Source organism: Rana temporaria, chromosome 7 (genome assembly GCF_905171775.1).
Source record: "Rana temporaria chromosome 7, aRanTem1.1, whole genome shotgun sequence".
NCBI classification, from domain to species: domain Eukaryota; kingdom Metazoa; phylum Chordata; class Amphibia; order Anura; family Ranidae; genus Rana; species Rana temporaria.
The window spans coordinates 176,435,146-176,454,883 of NC_053495.1; the positions used below are offsets into that span (position 1 = coordinate 176,435,146).

General features: G+C 43.6%; 1 protein-coding gene across 1 annotated transcript in view; it reads left to right on the forward strand.

Moving 5' to 3' along the window:
* The window catches only part of AGBL4 (AGBL carboxypeptidase 4), a 2,019,815-nt gene that overhangs the window by 1,467,337 nt on the left and 532,740 nt on the right, over window positions 1–19,738 (forward strand). The window lies entirely within an intron of this gene.

Genomic DNA, 19,738 nt, shown 5'->3' on the forward strand with positions numbered 1-19,738 from the left:
TACAGGCATGGGTCCCATCATATACAAGACATACTGTGAATGTGATCATTTTTGCAGTTCTTCTAACTTTTAAGGTTTGGCGGTTGTCCAAATAATGACTTTTTTTTCAAATCTGTTGCATCTTCTCCTTTGTGTTGTTAGTTTTGATGTTCAATTATCCTTAGAACGGGAAGGGATAAAGCAGCTAATTAGCAGCCATTTTAATTTTGAACTGGTGGTTCTTTTCAGGCAGCACTCCAGGACTAACATTTGTAACGGCGCAGTTAAACCCTGAGTGGTAAATTCATCTTCACATCCTCAAGTGTTTTTCTTTGATTGTTTCCATTTATCTGCAATGTTAAGTACCTGTTGTTATTTTCCTTTTTGTAAAAGTTTTTGCTCTCAGCTCTTAGTTCTGAAAAAGACAAAGGGTACAACTTGTATTTTTATACTCGGTTAAAATAAATACAGGTTTCGATTGTGCTTTAAAATGGTGTAAAATATAAAAAGTTAATTTCCTCCAACTATATGCTAAATGCCAAATAATAGCTAATAACTTTATCTAATACAGCAACTATCTTGAAGAACACATAGCCCCAAATATCCTACTGAAATGCAGCTCCTCATATGTGATTGACCCCCACATGCCGAAAAAACACAAAACCTTTATTGGTACAAAACTTGCTTCCCAAGGTCACAGAAGATAAAAAAAAATGAATAAACTCTTTTTAAAATAAACCTAAAAATCAGCCCTTAAAGTGGTTCTAAAGTCTAATGCCTTGTACACATGAAACGTCCGACTGACATTTTCCATCAGATATTCCGATCGTGTGTAGCCCCATCAGAGTATTTTCATCGGAAATTCCAATGAATTCCATCAGAGTTTAGATAAATAACATTTTCTATTTTTCTCCGATGGAATTCTGATGTGATTTGGACGGGCAAAAGCCCAATCTTGTGTACGCGGCATTAAAGTTTTTTTTACCTTAATGCATGCTCTGCATTAGGGTAAAAAAACTTCCATTGTGTTCCGTGCAGGGCTTATTACTAATGTTCAGATAAAGGAACACCTGGGTAGCAGTGATCACAACTTGATTTAATTTGATGTTAGCTGTAAGCAAGAAATACATACAGGAAAGATAAAAACACTTAATTTATAGAGAGCAAATTTTCCAAGGATGAGGGCTGCTCTCCAGGATTTAGACTGGGAGAGAATATTGGCATCGATAAACACAGAACAGAAATAGGAATTCTTCAAAAAGACTGTTTGGGACCTCACTGCAAAGTATATTCACATGGGCAATAAGTTTAAAAGGATAAAAATAAAACCTACAGTACCTGTCTGCGAGAATGTGTTTCCAGCACGACAGCATTGCGCTGATTCTCGGGTACAGGGTGCCAACATCTCTCACTCGCTGGAATAGGAAAAGCACATTCCAGCGAGCGCGACATAGAAGCAACAGGGATCCGACTTGGATTCCCGCCAATTCTAGCCGCGGCGTTTGGTATGAGTCATGAGGGGGAACTCCACGCCAAATTTTATATAAAAAACCGGCATGGGTTCCCCTCCAGGAGCATACCAGGCCCTTGGGTCTGATATGGATTGTAAGAAGAACCCCCTACGCCGAAAAATTGTCTGGGGGTTCCCCCACAATCCATACCAGACCTGTATCCGAGCACGCCGCCCGCCCCCCCCCACCCCACAGCACCCTGACCCCATGTTGATAAGGACAGGGCCTCTTCCCGACAACCCTGGCCATTGGTTGTCAGGGTCTTATCGGAATCAGGGAGACCCCTTTAATAAGGGGGCCCCCAGATACCAGCCCCCCACCCTAGGTGAATGAGTATGGGGTACATCGTAAACACACAACACAGGTTTTTTAAATAATTTATTAGTCAGCTCCGGGGGTCTTCTCCGCTCTCTAGGGGGGTCTTCTTCCGTCTTCTCTGTTGTTGTCTCGGCGCTCTCCGTTTCTTCTCCCGCTCGCTCTCCGGTGCCTTCTTCTGGGCTGGCCGCCGCTATTTTCTTCGAAGCTCTCTTACTAGCGGCGATCAGCTCGGTCTTCTTTGCCCCCCTGCCCCAGAGCACCCACCCCCCCATGTTGAGGGCATGCGGCCTGGTACAGCTGAGGAGGAAGGGGGGCGCTCGCTTGTCCCCACTCCTTTCCTGACCGGCCGGGCAGCATGCTCGAATACGGGTCTGGTATGGATTGTGGGGGAACCCCCGCGCCGTTTTTCCATACAATCCATACCAGACCTAGGGGAACCCATGCCGGTTTTTTATTTAAAATTTGGCGTGGATTTCCCCCTCATGATTCATACCAAACGCCGCGGCTAGAATTAGAGGGAATCCAAGTCGGATCCCCGTTGCTTTTATGTCAGAATTTTCCCATTGCGGCGAGCTGACTCCCGCAACGGGGCTCGTAGGTGGTCAATCTCGCCGAGAAAGGGAGCGGGATTGACACAATATTGCGGTCACCTACTGTATTTGGCTCACGGCCAAAGTTAAAAAAGCTATAAACTATAAGAAAAGAGCTTTTAAAAAATATAAAAATGAAGGAACACTAGTGTCGTTTGAATGTTACAAAGAATATAACAGGATATGTAAAAAGGAAATCAAGGATGCAAAAATTCAAAACGAACGACAGATTGCAAAGGATAGTAGGACAAACCTCAAAAAATTCTTCAAATATATTAATAGTAAAAAGGTCAGATCTGAGCATGTAGGCCCTTTACAAAATAATCTACAGTGGGTGATTGGAGACAAAGAGAAGGCAAATTTATTGAATACTTTCTTCAGCTCTGTGTATACAATGGAGCATGGGGGAGCTCATGTCCATAATGGGTATGGTATTGACACAGCCCCAAATTATCCACAATGGTTTAAAAGTGATATGGACCAGAAATGTTTAGACAGAATAAAGGTGTATAAAGCACCTGGACCAGTTTGCATCCACCCACGGATCCTAAATGAATTGAGCTCTGTCATTTCAAAGCCATTGGGCCAAATTCTCAAAAAAGCTGCCTAACTTAACTTTCAGCAGTTAAGTTACACAGGCGTTAAATTTCTACCTAAGTGCCCGATCTTCAAAGCACTTACCTAGAAATTAACTTAAGTGCCTCCGTCGCAAGGCGGTCCTCCTCTCCGTGGGGCGTTTACAATTTAAATGAGGCGCGCTCCCGCGCCGGCCGTACTGCGCATGCGTGGGTACCTACCGGAGCATGATGGGACGGTGATGCCTATATAAATGGGATGCAAGGCGCGCTTCCATCATTGCAGTGAGAGGAGGCGTCGAGTCAACATCAGAAGAAGGGAGAAGAAGAAGAGAAGAGAAGAACATGACGTCACAGAAGACCGCGCTGGCTGCCTGCTAGTAATTGAGCTAACACACGAAGATAGCAGTCAACAGCGGAGAGCGGCGAAGATAGAAAAAGACCCCCGGAGAGCGGAGAAGACCCCCGGAGAGCGGAGAAGACCCCCCCGGAGAGTGGAAGAAGAAGCCCCCCCCTGGTATTAGAGCTAAAGAAGACAGGGGGGGCCTCCGGAGCAGACTAATAAATGATTTTAAAAACCCTTGTGTTGTGTGTTTAATAACTATCACTTTGCCTCCAGGTGAATGGGTAGGGGTACGATGTACCCCATATCCATTCACTTAGGGTGGGGGGCCGGTATCTGGAGGCCCCCTTATTTGAGGGGACTCCCAGATTCCGATAAGCCCCCCGCCCGCAGACCCCGACAACCAACGGCCAGGGTTGTCGGGAAGAGGTCCTGTCCTCATCAACATGGGGGCAGGGTGCTCTGGGGTGGGGGGGCCCGCAGTGCGCCCCCCTGCCCCAGAGCACCCAACCCCCCCATGTTGAGGGCATGCGGCCTGGCACGGCTCAGGAGGGGGGGGGCGCTCGCTCGTCCCCACTCCCATTCCTGGCCGGCCGGGTAGCGTGCTTTGGATACGGGTCGGGTATGGATTGTAGGGGGACCCCCTACGTCGAATTTTCGGCGTAGGGGGGGTCTCCTTACAACCCATACCAGACCTAAGGGCCTGGTATGCTCCTGGGGGGGAACCCATGCCGGTTTTGATTTTACAAATTGCCGTGGAGTTCTCCCTCAGGAATGCATACCAAATGCCGTCGCTTGAATGGGCTTTTACATGGTGTTACTAACTTTCCACATTGTAAAACCAGCCCTAGTTTTGCGCAAGCAAATCGGAACTTACGCAGAAATCACAATGCTTAAAAGCTTTGTGGATCTGCTTAAGTCCTCATTTGTATACTCAAAGCGGCATTTCAATGAGAAATGCCCCCAGTGGCGGATGCGGTACTGCATCCTAAGATCTGACAGTGTAAGTGTCTTACACATGTCAGATTTTCTGCCTAACTTTGGAAAAAGCCTTTTGAGGATCGTTTCCAAAGTTAGGCACAGAGATAGGCAGGCTGAGCAGCAGTTCCGCCTGCGTATCTCTTTTGAGAATTTGGCCCTTTGTTTCTAATTTTTAGGGACTCAATAATGACGGGAATAGTACCACTGGATTGGCGCAGGGCCAATGTGGTGCCCATATTTAAAAAGGCAACAAAGTCTTTACCAAGTAACTATAGACCTGTTGGTTTAACTTCTATAGTTGGGAAGATACTGGAGAGTTTAATAAAAGATCACATAGACGAGTTCTTGCTGAAAAACAAAAACTATTTAAGCAACAGACAGCATGGATTCATGAAAGACAGAAGTTGTCAGACAAACCTGATTTCTTTTTATGAAGAGGTAAGTAAAACCCTGGACAGAGGGGTGGACGTGGTATACCTGGATTTTGCAAAAGCGTTCCATACAGTTCCCCACACACGGCTCATGTGTAAGGGAAAGTCTACAGGATTGGATATATCAGTTTGTAAATGGATAGAAAACTGGCTAAAAGACAGAATTCAGAGAGTCGTGGTTAATGATTCTTACTCTGAATGATCCAAGGTTATCAGTGGTGTACCCCAAGGTTCAGTGCTGGGACCCTTACTTTTATATATAATTATAAATGATATTGGGTCTGAGATCAAAAGTAACATTTCTGTCTTTGCAGATGACACCAAGCTATGCAGTGGAATAACATCCTTACAGAATGTCTCCAATTTACAAGCCGACCTCAATGCTCTGTCTAATTGGGCGACTATGCGGCAGATGAGGTTTAATGTAGATAAATGTAAAGTTATGCACTTGGGGGCTAAGAATATGCATCATACATACTGGGGGAGTACAACTGGGGGGATCTGTAGTGGAGAAGGATCTGGGGGTTTTAGTTGATCATAAGCTTAATAATGGCATGCAATGCCAAGCTGTGGTTTCCAAAGCGAAGTCCTTTCTTGTATTAAGGTCTCCAGACCCAGAGAGAGAGATAAAATGTTGCCCCTGTACAAATCATTAGTAAGACCTCATCTGGAATATGCAGTTCAGTTTTGGGCTCCAGTTCTCATGAAGGATATCGGGGAACTGGAGAAAGTGCAGAGAAGGGCAACCAAACTGATAAGAGGCATTGAGGAGCTCAGCTATAAGGAAAGATTAGAGGAACTGAATTTATTCACTCTTGAGAAGAGGAGAATAAGGGAGATATGATCCACATGTACAAATATATAAGGGGTCCATATAGTGAACTTGGTGTTGAGTTATTCACTTTACGATCAACACAAAGGACAAGGGGGTCCTCTTTACGTCTAGAGGAAAAACGATTTAATCTCCAAATACAGAAAGGTTTCTTCACAGTAAGAGCTGTGAAAATGTGGAATAGACTCCCTCCAGAGGTGGTTCTGGCCAGCTCAGTAGATTGCTTTAAGAAAGGCCTGGATACTTTCCTAAATGTACATAATATAACTGAGTACTGACATTTATAGGTAAAGTTGATCCAGCGAAAATCCGATTGCCTCTCGAGGGATCAGGAAGGAATTTTTTCCCCTGCAGTAGCAAATTGGAACATGATCTGCTGGGGTTTTTTGCCTTCCTCTGGATCAACTGTGGGTATAGAATTGGGTATATGGGATTGTACGATATTTTTTTATTTTATTGGACTTTTTCCTACCTGACTAACTATGTAACTATGTAACTATGTGTTGACCATGGAGTAATCCTCCCAGAAGACGATGACTCTAAAACCTTGTACACACGATCCAACTTTATGGCCAAAATTGTCTGATGGACATGTTGTGTCGGATAATCCAACCGTGTGTATGCCGTGCCGTGTGTATGCTCCATCAGACAATTATTGGCTGAATTAATGACAACAAAAGTTGGCTGTTCATTCTTACCAATTGTTTGGCAATAAATCTGTTACGTCTGTTTATCCGATTGTTTGTACACAATAACGTCCAACTAAAATCCAAAGTACAAACACGCATGCTCAGAACCAATGCTAAACATCAGATAACAATAGCAGAAGTTGCCTAAATGGTGATGGTAAAGAGCTGAAAAAACATGTGATTTGGTGAATGTTGGCTGAAAATGTTGGGCCGTGTACAGTGCTTTTTTTCTCAGACAATAGGTGCAGGAACTCACCGTTTCGGAGTCACCTCTTTTCCAACATGAGTGCCTGACCTCACAAATGCTCTTCTGGAAGAATGGTCAAACATTCCCATAGACACACTCCTAAACCTTGTAAACAGCCTTCCCAGAAGAGTTGAAGGTGTTATAGCTGCAAAGGGTGGGCGTGCTCAATATTGAACCCTACGGACCGTTATAGCTGCAAAGGGTGGGTGTGCTCAATATTGAACCCTACGGACCGTTATAGCTGCAAAGGGTGGGCCAGCTCAATATTGAACCCTTCAGACTTAGACTGGGATACTATTAGAGGTCATGTAAAGGCAGGTGTCCCAATACTTTTGGCAATATAGTGTACATTTTACCACACAGTAATGCAACACAAACTTATGAAAGCAAAACTATCGTGAGGCCCTCTTGACATGTTGGGGGCTGCACTCGAAGTTGGCCTCTCACGTTTTCTAAAATATTTAATACAAAATATACAACTGTTACACAAGTGATTTTGCAGTTTTATGTTATTTCAAATGACCTTTCTGTGTGCCATCGGATAAGATTTTCTAAAACTGTTTACATTTCAGGAGTTATTTGGGGGCGTTAATAAATTCTGCTCCTCAGCCAGGGATTGCTCCTATATTTATTTATTCTGTCAGTGGTGAGTGGCCAGCTTGGGACCAAATTGTCATAGGCTATGGCATTTCAGACAGATTACTATTTATACTTGCTGAGAGCTTTTACAGTTTCTTCCAAGCAAACACACACACATACACTTGCTAGTAACTGGTTAGTGAATTTTACCAGACCAGTAATAAATCACTGTGGATGCCTTGCATAGCTTTAGAGCACCTTACACTATCAGGTTGCTGACTGATCTGGTTTGGTTTTGCAATGGATGCTTCCAAGGCCACCAATTACAATATAAATGGATTCCTGAAGCGCAATTTATCTTATATCTACTTTATAGTTTCTTTTACTTACCTAATGTTTTGCATTTGTCTTAACATGGTAATGTTATTAAGACCAGAGCACTTTTTGCGATTCTGCACTCCATGGCTTTAACTGACAATTACGTGGTCATGCGACGTGACTCCAAAACAAAATTGGCGTCCTTTTTTCCCCACAAATAGAGCTTTCTTTTGGTGGTATTTGATCACCTGTGCGGTTTTTATTTTTTGGGCTATAAACAAAAATAAAGCCACAATTTAAAAAAAAAACGATATTTTTGACTTTTTGCTATAATAAATATCCCACAAAAATATAAATAAAAAAAAAATTCCTCAGTTTAAGCCGATACATATTATTCTACATATTTTTGGTAAAATAAATCACAATAAGCGTTTATTGATTTTGCGCCAAAAGTTATATAGCTTGATTCAGAAAGAGTTAAGCCGGCGTATCAATGAGATACACTTAAATCTAGCTAAGATGCGCCGTCGTATCTTGGCTTTCTATTTCGGCCAGCCGCTAGGGACGTGAATGCTGATTTACGCCTAGAATGCGTAAATCAGCGAGATATGCCTATTCACGAACGTACGCTTGCCCGTCGTTGTAAAGATACGCCATTTATGTAAGGCGTTTTCAGGCGTAAAGTTAGTCCAACAAAAAGCTGGCCTAGCCAATGTTAAGTATGGACGTTGAATTTTTTACGTCGTTTGCGTAAGTCGTCCGTGAATGGGGTTGGGCGTAATTTACGTTCACGTCGAAACCAATAAGTCTTTGCGGCGTAATTTGGAGCATGTGCACTGGGATATGTCCACGGATGGCGCATGCGCCGTTCGTAAAAAACGTCAATCACGTCGGGTCAGGATTCATTTGCATAAAACACGCCCACCTCTTTATAATTTGAATTCAGCAGCTTAGCCCGGCACATTTACGCTACGCCGCCGAAACTTAGGACGCAAGTGCTTTGTGAATACAGCACTTGCCTCTCTAACTTATGGCGGCGTAGCGTAAATACGATACGCCGCCGGCTCAAACATACGCCGCCCTACGTGAATCCAGCTAATAGCATCTACAAAATATGGGATAGTTTTATGGCATTTTTATTAATATATATATATATATTTTTTTTTACTAGTAATAGTGGCAATCAGCGATTTTTATCGTAACTGCAACATTATGGCGGACACATCGGACACTTTTGGCGCAATTTTGGGACCATTCACATTTACACAGCGATCAGTGCTATACATATGCACTAATTACTGTGTAAATATGACTGGCAGTGAAGGGGTTAACCAGGAGGGGAGGCTGAAGGGGTTAAGTGTGTCCTAGGGATGTGTTCTAACTGTAGGGGGATGGGCTACGTGTGACATGACACTGATCACTGCTCCCAATTACAGGGAGCTGTGATCAGTGTCCTGTCACTAGGAAGAATGGGGAAATGTTTGTTTACATTAGCATTTCCCCGTTCTTCCTCTCCGTGAGATGATCGTGGGAATCTCCGCGGGCATAGAGTCCACGGGACCCACGGTCGGACTCACGGAGCTCGTGGCGTGTGCCCACGTATATATACGTCGATCTACCCACAGGAGCCATTGTGTCGATGTATATATACATCCTGCCATGAGAGTCCTTGTTCAAGCATTTACTGTTAGAGGGTAACAACCAGTGGCGCTCCATTAGTTGCGCCCCCTAATCCATGCGCCCGGCCCAAAATCTATGTGCAGGGCGCCGGATGCATGGATTTCAGTGTTTTTTTTTAATCACGATAGAGCCTGAGGATCCAATCGGCTTCAAAAAAGGGTGGGCTCAGGGCATACATCACTGCACCCTGAGTACACCCAGTTGTGTGACATTAGCGAATTAATATTCGCTAATGTCTTCCTGCTTCTCCTCCCAGGAAGCAGATCCTGAGACCCGATTGGCCAGGGAGTCTTATATATTGAGCACCAGCCGCCACTGGTAACGACACTCGGTCCCTGTCTCAAAATTGTGCTCCTGTGTTGTCAGGCTGTCACACAAGCTTCCAATGATGCCCATTTTGTCATACATTACACAGGCATGAGCTTCTTTTGTCACCATCAGGAAACCATGAGAAATGCTATGCAACCATTGCTGCAGGAAGAGGCTGCAGGAGATAAATAGCACAGAGATGCCTCAAAAGAGGAAAAAAAGGTCTCAGAGAAATGAGAACTTTGTTTTTTTGTTTTGTTTTTTATTGAGGAGATTGAGACTGGATGGGAAATGGGAAGTTATGGGATGCCCAGAAATATTCAGTGCAACTTGCTTGGGACTTCTATATACATTTGTGATCATAAGTTTACATACCCTGGCAGAATTTATTATTTATTGGCCATTTTTCAGAGAATATGAATAACACAAAAACTTTTCTCTCACTCATGGTTAGTGTTTGACTGAAGCCTTTAATTATGAATCAACTGTGTTTACTCTTTTTAAATTATAATGGCAACAGAAACTACCCAAATGACCCTGATCAAAAGTTTACATACCCCAGTTCTTATACCGTGTATTTCCCCCTTTAACATCAATGAGAGCTTGAAGTCTTTTGTGGTATTTGTGGATGAGGCTCTTTATCTTCTCAGATGGTAAAGCTGCTCATTCCTCTTGGCAAAAAGCCTCCAGTTCCTGTAAATTCTTGGGCTGTCTTGCACGATCGGCACGTTTGAGATCTCCCCAGAGTGGCTCAATGATATTGAGGTCAGGAGACTGAGATGGCCACTCCAGAACCTTCACTTTATTCTGCTGTATCCAATGACAGGTAGACTTGGTCTTGTGTTTTCGATCATTGTCATGTTGGAATGTCCAAGTACGTCCCATGCGCAGCTTCCTGGCTGATGAAGGCAAATATTCCTCCAGTATTTTTTGATAACATACTGCATTAATCTTGCCAACAATTGTGACCAAATTCCCATGCCTTTGTAGCTCACACATTCCAAAAACATCAGCGATCCACCTCCGTGTTTCACAGTAGGAATGGTGTACCTTTCATCATAGGCCTTGTTGACTCCTCTCCAAATATAGTGTTTATGGTTGTGGCCAAAAAGCAAAATTTTGGACTCCAAATAATTTTGAAGGTTTGAGGCTTGTCTCTGTGCTATTGGTGTTTTGTAAGCGGGATACTTTGTGGCATTTCTGTAGTAATGGCTTTCTACTGCAGCCCATCACTTTAGTAGGCACCCCTAATACAGTGACTTCCACTAGCTTCTGGGTCCCGTGCTGAGCAGCTGTCCTGCTGCTTAGTGACCACAGAAGTCCCTCACTAGGCACCCGCACCAATCAAAAAAAAACTTTGCATTCTCTGAGTGAATGCAGTGTTCTCTGATTGGATGAGATGGAAATTGTGATGTCACCAACTTGTCCAATCAGAGAATGCTTTGTATTCATTGAGAAAATAGAAAGTGGTGTCCATGCTGAGTGAGTGATCTCCTGTATTCACAATGCAGCAGGCAGCCATTTGGCACGAGACTTGGAAGCAAGTGGAAATCATTGTAGTAGAGGGAGGCCTACAGTGATTTTCAGCTTCTGCTGGGATCCCACAGGTATGGCCAGGGGAGGGCTGGCAGGGGGGGCAGGGTGGAAATCTCCCCCCGGGCTGGTGACACTATGCGCAGCAGCCACCGGCCGCCACTACCAAATGCTGTTTTTGCAGAGCAGCAATATGCCTGCTGGAGCTCTGTTAACACAGGTCACGGCCTCTGCTCACCTCCCACTGTGCAGTCGTGTCTGTGTCAGCTCCGAGGTAGATGGCTGCAGAGCTGAGCTATGTCTCGTCTCACACATAGCTCAGCCTCAGCGCACACCAGCGATGACATCCCCTTCTCTCTCTAAACAGACACGAGGAGAGATAGAGCTCATTTGCTCCTCCTCCTTCTGAGTCTCCCCTGCCCACACTCCCCAGGCATGTGTGGGCACCGGACAGGAAGTTTGAACCCAAAAAAGCTTTAGACAGCCTGTCTGCGCCTCAGCCTCCATCCTGGTAAGCTCACTCTCTCTAGTCTCGCCTGCCTCCCAGTGTATAAAAAGCGGTGCTCTGTGGACTTTGTTAAAGGGTTGGGGAGCAGAGACCCTCTTTACACAATAGTCCACAGCATGCACCCTTAAATCAAGTTTCCCAAAACACCCCTTACATCCGATCTGATGTATATGGGATCTGTGCAGACTCTGATGTAAGGGGAGGCTCTGTGCGGACTCTGATGTAAGGGGGGCCTCTGTGCGGACTCTGATGTAAGGGGAGGCTCTGTGCGGACTCTGATGTAAGGTGGGGCCTTTGTGCGAACTCTGATGTAAGGGGGGGGCCTCTGTGCGGACTCTGATGTAAGGGGGGCCTCTGTGCGAACTCTGATGTAAAGGGGGCCTCTGTGCGGACTCTTGTGATCATGAAAAATCTTAGACTGTTTTCCTTGATCCATCACTTTTCCACGCTCTATGGGCCACTTGACTGGACTTGCGCCCAGGCCTAAGGCTGCCAGCCCTCCCCTGGGTATGGCATATACATACTTACATTGATCCAAGCTGCACCACTATAACTATGTAAATATTGCCTGGAATTCATCTTTAAAATACTATGTTAGCATCAAGTACAACATTTTAACATTTTCTAACAGACTAACATACAGAATGTTAAAAAAAGGAAATTTTTTGATAGGTTTTGAAACTTTAAATGTTCAAAACAAAAAAAAATAAAGAAAAACCCAAGCCTTTCATAGCTGCTTAGACATCTAACCCAAGATATACAAAAAGTCCAAATGATTAATGTTATCATTGGCCGCATCTCGAAGCCTCTCTGTAATGTGTCAATGTGACATCTAACAGAGGACAAAGAACCGGATGGATGTGTGGATGTTTATCTATGAAATGAACAGTACTTCTAATTACCTCAAAGAGCTGTTTTCAATCATGAAATGACCATTAGCACATTATTACATAGCTAACGATTTGTTGCCTGACAGCCGCACTTGACCTCAATCTCTAACACCTATGGGCAGGAAACGAATCCGCTCACAACTTTGGTTGACAAACTGCTATTTCAGTGTGCTGTGGAAAAGGAGAACTATTTATTTATTGCAGAAAGGAAGTTCCTATAGCTGTATGACTGAAGGGTATAATTTGTCGAAGTGTTTGTCAAATAGGCACAACCCCTTATGGTGTTACGCTGTCTAGATGCTGGGATGAAGGCTTCTTAGCCGAAATGCGTCAGTTCATAGCCTGTACCCGTGTACTCATGTAACCAATAAAGTACCTTTATTCAGTTGCCAGCCCTTTTTGATTCAAGTACCCAAACAAAGAGGCCTTAGAGAACAAAATGGTGGTCATTGCAATTTTTTAAGTCACACTGTATTTGCGCATGCAGTTTTTCAAACGGCATTGCAGGATCCAGGGACAAGGTAAGTAACTTGTGCCTGTGGACTCTGCGAGGCGATCCAGAGTCTGGCTCGGGGTTAGCGCTTTTGGTCCTGAAATTCCCACCCCGAGCCAGACTCGGGAATACTGCCAGGGGGGTTAATCTTTTTTTTTTTTTACCACTTGTATTCCTATTACAAGAAATATAAACATCAGTTGTGATAGAAATAAGTCATGACAGGTCCTGTTTATGGAGACATCTCACCTTTGTAAGAGAGAGGGGTAAGTAGAACCCGCGCTACGGACCTAATATTTTCAAGTGCTGCAGTGGTACTAATGAAAAATATTAATTATTAAGTGGCTGCCCCTACGTGAAATTCCACCGAAATGTAATGTAAAGAGTAAATGGAGGTGAAGTAGTAGGTGTTGGCGCCTTTACCCTGGAAAGCATGAGATAAAAAAGTAGTAGGTGTTGGCGCCTTTACCCTGGAAAGCATGAGATAAAAAAAAAATGTGATCACCTGCACCTCCCTGACCCCCCAAAAAAGCAGTGCTTACATCTGCCATTTTAAGTAACGTCATGACTTCACTTCCAGCCTCCTAAACCGGAGAGATGGCCAGAGACCTTCTGGTCCTTGGCCAGCTCTATGATAACCATATATATCGGGCTCCTTGATTGCATGGGAGAGCCCAAAGGGGTGCCAGTGGGTGTGGGGGGGGGGAGCTCTCCTCCCACTGCCTGTAGAAGCAATCCAGTGGCTAAATACCAGGGTTACGGCATTAAGTTGCAGCAATAGCCCTGGTATAACCACTTGAACACAATCACATACATGTATGTGATTGTGCGGAAAGTGGTTTACTCTGGGTTAAATTTGCTTACAAAGTCAACAGCCTATTTGCCTTTAGTAAATCAGCCCCAATGTAACCACTATGCTTCTGCAACTTTTAAAATAGATCTATGGCTGGCCCTCTTATATTGGTTTGCTAAATAGGAATTCATTTGTAAAATATAACCCTTATGCCGCGTACACACGATCGGTTCGTCTGATGAAAACGGTCCATCAGACCGTTTTTATCAGACGAACCGATCGTGTGTGGGCCCCATCAGTTTTTTTTTTCCCATCGGTGAAAAAACTTAGAACCTGTTTTAAAATTATCTGATGGTTAAAAAAACGATAGAAAAAAACGATTGTCTGTGGGGAAACCCATCGGTTAAAAATCAACGCATGTTCAGAATCAAGTCGAGGCATGCTCGGAAGCATCGGACTTCATTTTTCTCAGCACGTCGTTGTGTTTTACGCCACCGTATTGGACACGATCGGTTTTTTAACTGATGGTGTGTAGGCAAGACTGATGAAAGTCAGCTTCATCGGATATCTGATGAAAAAATCCATCAGACCGTTTTCATCGGATGAACCGATCGTGTGTACAGGGCATTATGGTGTTACGCCGTCTATATGAATTTTTATTTGTAGCCCTTTAAGCCATCCATCCAGAAAAAGTATGTCACTTTAAGTTAAAGAATCACAGTAAGGACTGATCTTTTATTTCTGACAATTCTTTTATATACTGTATAAATAAGAGCTGCAAAACTCCATAGCAATTGCGATTTTCTCATGATAAGACCAGCTGGGCATTCCTGAATTATATAGAAGCAACTTCAATGAACAGAAAAATCCCTCACAAACACAAGTAGTGGAAATTGCTTCTTCAAACGCAAACAGGATCTGAAAGAATTGCTACGATGTAACTATTTCTTTGTACAATAACATTTGTACTTCGCAAACTTCATTTACAATAGACAGAATATGTAACCCAACACACAAAAAAAAACAATTTTTAGCACATTTTAGGTTTCTGACTCATATTTATCAAGAGTATCCTAAAGAAAACCTATGCCCAGTCCAAAGTGAAATTGACATTAAAAAAAAAAATATTTACTAGGCCCAATGTTTTGACTAGGGTAGTTCAGATAACTTACTACCCCAACTCAAGAATTGCACCTACTACTCCCACTTATTACTATATAAGGACACTTACATTGTATAGGGTTTAAATGACCAGTTCAGCCTTTATTAACTCAAAACCAAAATAACATATAAACATTATTAAATATTATTAAATACTCCAGCTCCAATCCGAATAATTGGTTGCCGGTCCCTGACAACCTCATCTTCTCAACTTTGGAATCTGTGGTGCCTCTAGTTAGGTTCTGTCCCCAGCCGCCGAATACTGCCTTGAGGACTCACTAACTGACCGCAGGCCCCTACTACCTTATTGCCCGATCGTCTCGACTGAACCAGACCAACCGGGAGGACTCCATACCTGAGATTGGTCCCACCGTTTTCTCAAATACTTCATGTTGTATATACCCATTGTCAAGGACCCAACCGCATACGCCGTCTTCTTCACCACAGCCAACCACTCGAACTAAAGCGGGAGGGTGGGACTTCTCGCCACGATTTCTGCCTCTGACTGATGTGCCTCTGCTCCACTCCCACACTACTATCCCCCGGCTCCTCCCTGTCTACCCCTGACTCCTCCAATCCGGTAAGAACAAGTTATTTTATCTGACCAGCCCCTGGCTTAACCTCTTCCAGTCTGTTAGTTACTTCCACCCCGTCATGCATGTCCTGCGCTTACACTTCTCTCCAGGTGCGTACATGTCTTTGGTATGCATGCAAAACTCAACAACATTATGTGGAAGCAAGTCTCTATTTTCATCTTATGCTTGTTCATTTACTATTAGTAAATATATATATGTTGTGTGTATACACACCGATCAGCCATAACTTAATGACCAACCACCTAATATTAAGTAGGTTCCCCTTTTTGCCACCAAAACAGCCCTGACCTGCCGACGCATGGACATCACTAGGCCTTTGAAGGTATTCTGTGGTATCTGGCACTAAGCCGTCAGTATTAGATCCTTAAAGTCCTTTAAGTTGTGAGGTGGGGCTTCCATGGTCAGACTTGTTTTTCCAGCACACCCCACAGATACTCATTTGGATTGAGATTTAGAGAATTTGGAGGCCAACTCAAAACCTCAACCTTCCAGAAACTATTCTTGAACCATTTTTGCAGTGTGGCAGGGCACATTATTCTTCAGAAAGCAGCCACTGCCATCAGGGAATAGCATTACCATGAACATGATTAGTGACAACGTCTAGGTAGGTGGTACGTGTCAAAGACGAAATCAAAAAAGAATACAGCGCTATCAAAAATAATGCAATATGTGACTGATATCAAAAAATGAATGTGACCGTGCAAGCTGCAATTTTCATGTGAGATACACACACCAGAGCTTTTTTTCTCAGAAAATAGGTGCAGGAACTCAACCACCAACCGTTCAGATTTCACAACCAGTAGAAGGGTCTTAAAGGGGCATTAAATACCAGAATTACATTACATACAGAGTGCAGAGTTCAGGGGGTTACAAAGCTGTCACTTGTAAACACAGAAACCAGACTTCTGTGTTTACAAGTGATTGTGGTGAGCAGGCATCAAAGGGTCTGAGCCAGAGGTGGTGGAACTGAGTTCCCCCAAGTTCCCCCTGAAAAAAAGCCCTGACACACACCATAAACAATGAACCAAAAATAAACTGCACTAAAATAAAAATGTGGTGTGGATAATTAATGAATAAAATCTATATGCATAAAAAGCAAGAAAGTCCATATAGTGATGTGATATTCGAAGGATCCCTTAATTGTGGATAATTTCACCAAGAAATCGTGACAGTTTAGGGAAACACCTCCACCTCTTAAAATGGCCGCTTACCAGCTCCTATGACCTCCTATTATGGGAGGTCTCAGACACTTTTGATTTTTTGGTAAAGGCTAATGGGAAAGGCTAAGTCTGATGGGAGCTTTTCATCGGATATTCCAACCGTGTGTATGCCCCATCTGACTTTTTCGTTCTGAATTTCAGACAGACTTAGATAGAGAGCAGGTTCCCAATTTTTCAGACGGAAAAAATTCCTATCTGAAAATCCGTTTGTCTGTATGGAATTCCGATGGGAAAAACCCCACACATGCTTGGAAATTTAATAATAAATACTGCTGTTCCACTTTTTTGGCGTTAATTGCTCTTGTTAATGTGTTGCAATTCAAGGGAAAAAACATCTGCGCCAGTTTTGGTTCTGACAGCGACTCGTACGGCAAAATTCTGATATTTCTGATTTGTTCCACTTCCACTTTGTGGCGCAATACCTGCTCCAATTTCAAAATAAAATACTAAGAGTTTGTACAGTATCTTGCAATAGTGGAGCTAATTAACACCAACTTCCTTTTGACATACAGATTTTTACAAATGTGTTCTGGATGTGTTCTAATGCCGCATTTACACGATCGGAAATTCCGACAAGAAAAGTCTGATGTGAGCTTTTGGTCGGAAATTCCGACCGTGTGTATGCTCCGAAGGAATTTTTCTGTCAGAATTTCCACCAAGAAAAATTTGAAAGCTGTTTTTCAAATTTTCCGACGGGAAAAGTTCTTGTCGGAAATTCCGATCGTTTGTATGCAATTCCGATGCATGCTTGGAATCAAGTCGACGCATGCTCGGAAGCACTGAACTTCATTTTCTCGCCTCGTCGTAGTGTTGTACGTCACCGTGTTCTTGACGGTCGAAAGTTCAGAGAACTTTTGTGTGACCGTGTGTATGCAAACCAAGCTTGAGCGAAATTCCGTCGGAAAGACCATGCAACTTTTTTCCAACGGAAATTCCGCTCGTGTGTACAGGGCACCTTTAAAAAAATAAATAAACGCATATATTTTTAAAGGAAAAAAAATAGCATTTATTATCTTTTTCTCACAGACATCTGCAAGGCATTGCATGCACGATCAGTGGATTGTGGGTGCAAGGCCAGGCTGCTACAGGTATTTTCCCTCAGTTGGAGAACTCGAGGAAGTGTACAGTACAGTGATTTGGTGATTACTGCACTTGTATTTAATTCAGAACTACAAGTCCATTTGCCATGGTGGCAGTTGGGCGTTGTAGTTCATTCATTCACATATCTGTGTCACTGTGGGGGATAGGGGAACATGTTCTGGGGGTGAGAGGAGCTTTCTTAGCAACATGTTACATGTTAAACCCTAAATACAGGTGTAATATGTAACATGTTGAAAAATGTGGAGTTAACCTTTAATGTGTTCTGTTCAAGTACCTGTAGCCCCATCCCACTATATGTTGTCTAAACCTAGCGTTGGACAGGGTGTCCCTCCTCCTTCCATGGCCATATGAAAATGCAGCTAGCTCTGTGCTTTGACATACTGCACTTTTCTGTCTTCATGCACTTGCAAAGAACATTTTAGTTGACAAACCACCCCCCCCCCCCCCTGCATTCCTTGTGAGATGCCTGTCTTGGGGGAGTGCTTGGAAATCGAGAAAAGTGCCATCTGTCATAACAGTCATCTCTTTGCTATCTACATTGTCGAAGGGCCATAAAGGAAGGAGGAACACACGGTTTGGCCTCACAGCTAGTCTTAGACAGCACCTGGGAAGGTGGGCAATGCTGTACCCTGGCCTAGGCCAACAAGGCCCAGGCCTAGTGTCCCCACTCGAAAATTTCAGAGCGGGTCTTAAACAGCATGGGGTGTGGCCTTGACAGAAAGGGGTGGGTCATTATTAAATTAGGGGGTGCACAAGTTTAGTCAGGCCTAGGGCAGCACAAAACCTAAATACACTACTGAAGGTGGGAGAAAGTGTTACAAATACTGGGCCCTCGAAGAGCAAGGCACAATAACAAATGAAGAGATTTATCTTCTTTAAAATATTACCAGCAAATAATTAAATAATGTTTGTTGTAGATAAAATGTTACACAGATACACTCTTCACACTGGTTCTCAGGGCCAGTAGACTTGTAAGGGTAGGTTGGTGAGTGGTCGTCATGTCCTTCATGTTCCCCTTCTCATTGGGTGCCAAGTGTTGGTCACATGAGAGGCCAACCCCGGGGTAGGTTATTCTGGTCAACGCTAGGCACCTGAAACAGGGTCACTGCCCTTTACATGGGGTACCTTTACTTGTATGGCCAACTTGAATTATAGTTAAGTCTCTTGATGTAAAATAAACCACGGTGGTCACTGTTGTATTAAGGAGGAACATGCAGAGCTCTTGCCCTCTCCCCTGACCAACGTATCTTTGCTACCTCATTCTCAATAACAGCTCCTCCTGCAAGAAGCTATGCCACCTGCCACATGTACACACTTACAACAGGCTGCTAGAGAAACCTTTGTTAAAATTTTGTAACCACTTGTGTCTTTACACTTTATTAACACTTGAACTTCTGTCTTTATACCCTAATGTGTTTAACTGACACTATTGTAGACTATGTGCGCCAGTTACTTGCATTACACCCCTTGAGTAACTTTAGACCAGGCAAGAACAGAGTTTCAAAAGCTTTACTGAAAAAAATGGTCATTCCAGATAACATTAGTAACAGTCTTTTCCTAACATGCCCAGTCTCTATCTCAGGCATTGTAGCTGCCCCAGCATACCTGCTCAGGAAAGAGTCCATTGTGGCAGAACTCCAGCATTGTTGTCTTTGAGCGTTTTGTAGCTTTCAGTGGTCCTGTACCCTGTAGAGGCTCTTTATCCATAGGTGCTCCGGTTTCAGCAGAAGGCCGTAGAGATGAACTCCGGCAACGGTAACATGCCGAGCAACATGCGTACCTACTCACTCATCGCACTCCCTAAATTGACCCCTGTCCCAGTTTTATATCATACAGGACCAGTGGGTTGGATCCAAGAAAGCCCACCAAGAAAGAACCGGTAAAGCATATTAACACTAACCCTTCCAGCTGGGGCAACATAGAACTCAACCTACTTACAACCTATCCTTTATTCATAGAGTGCTTTTCATTTTGTGAACCAATAGAACAGCTTCTATGAATGGATGAGCGGAAGGGGCAGAAAGGGCAGGCATAGTCAGCAATTTTGACAAGTTAAGAAAC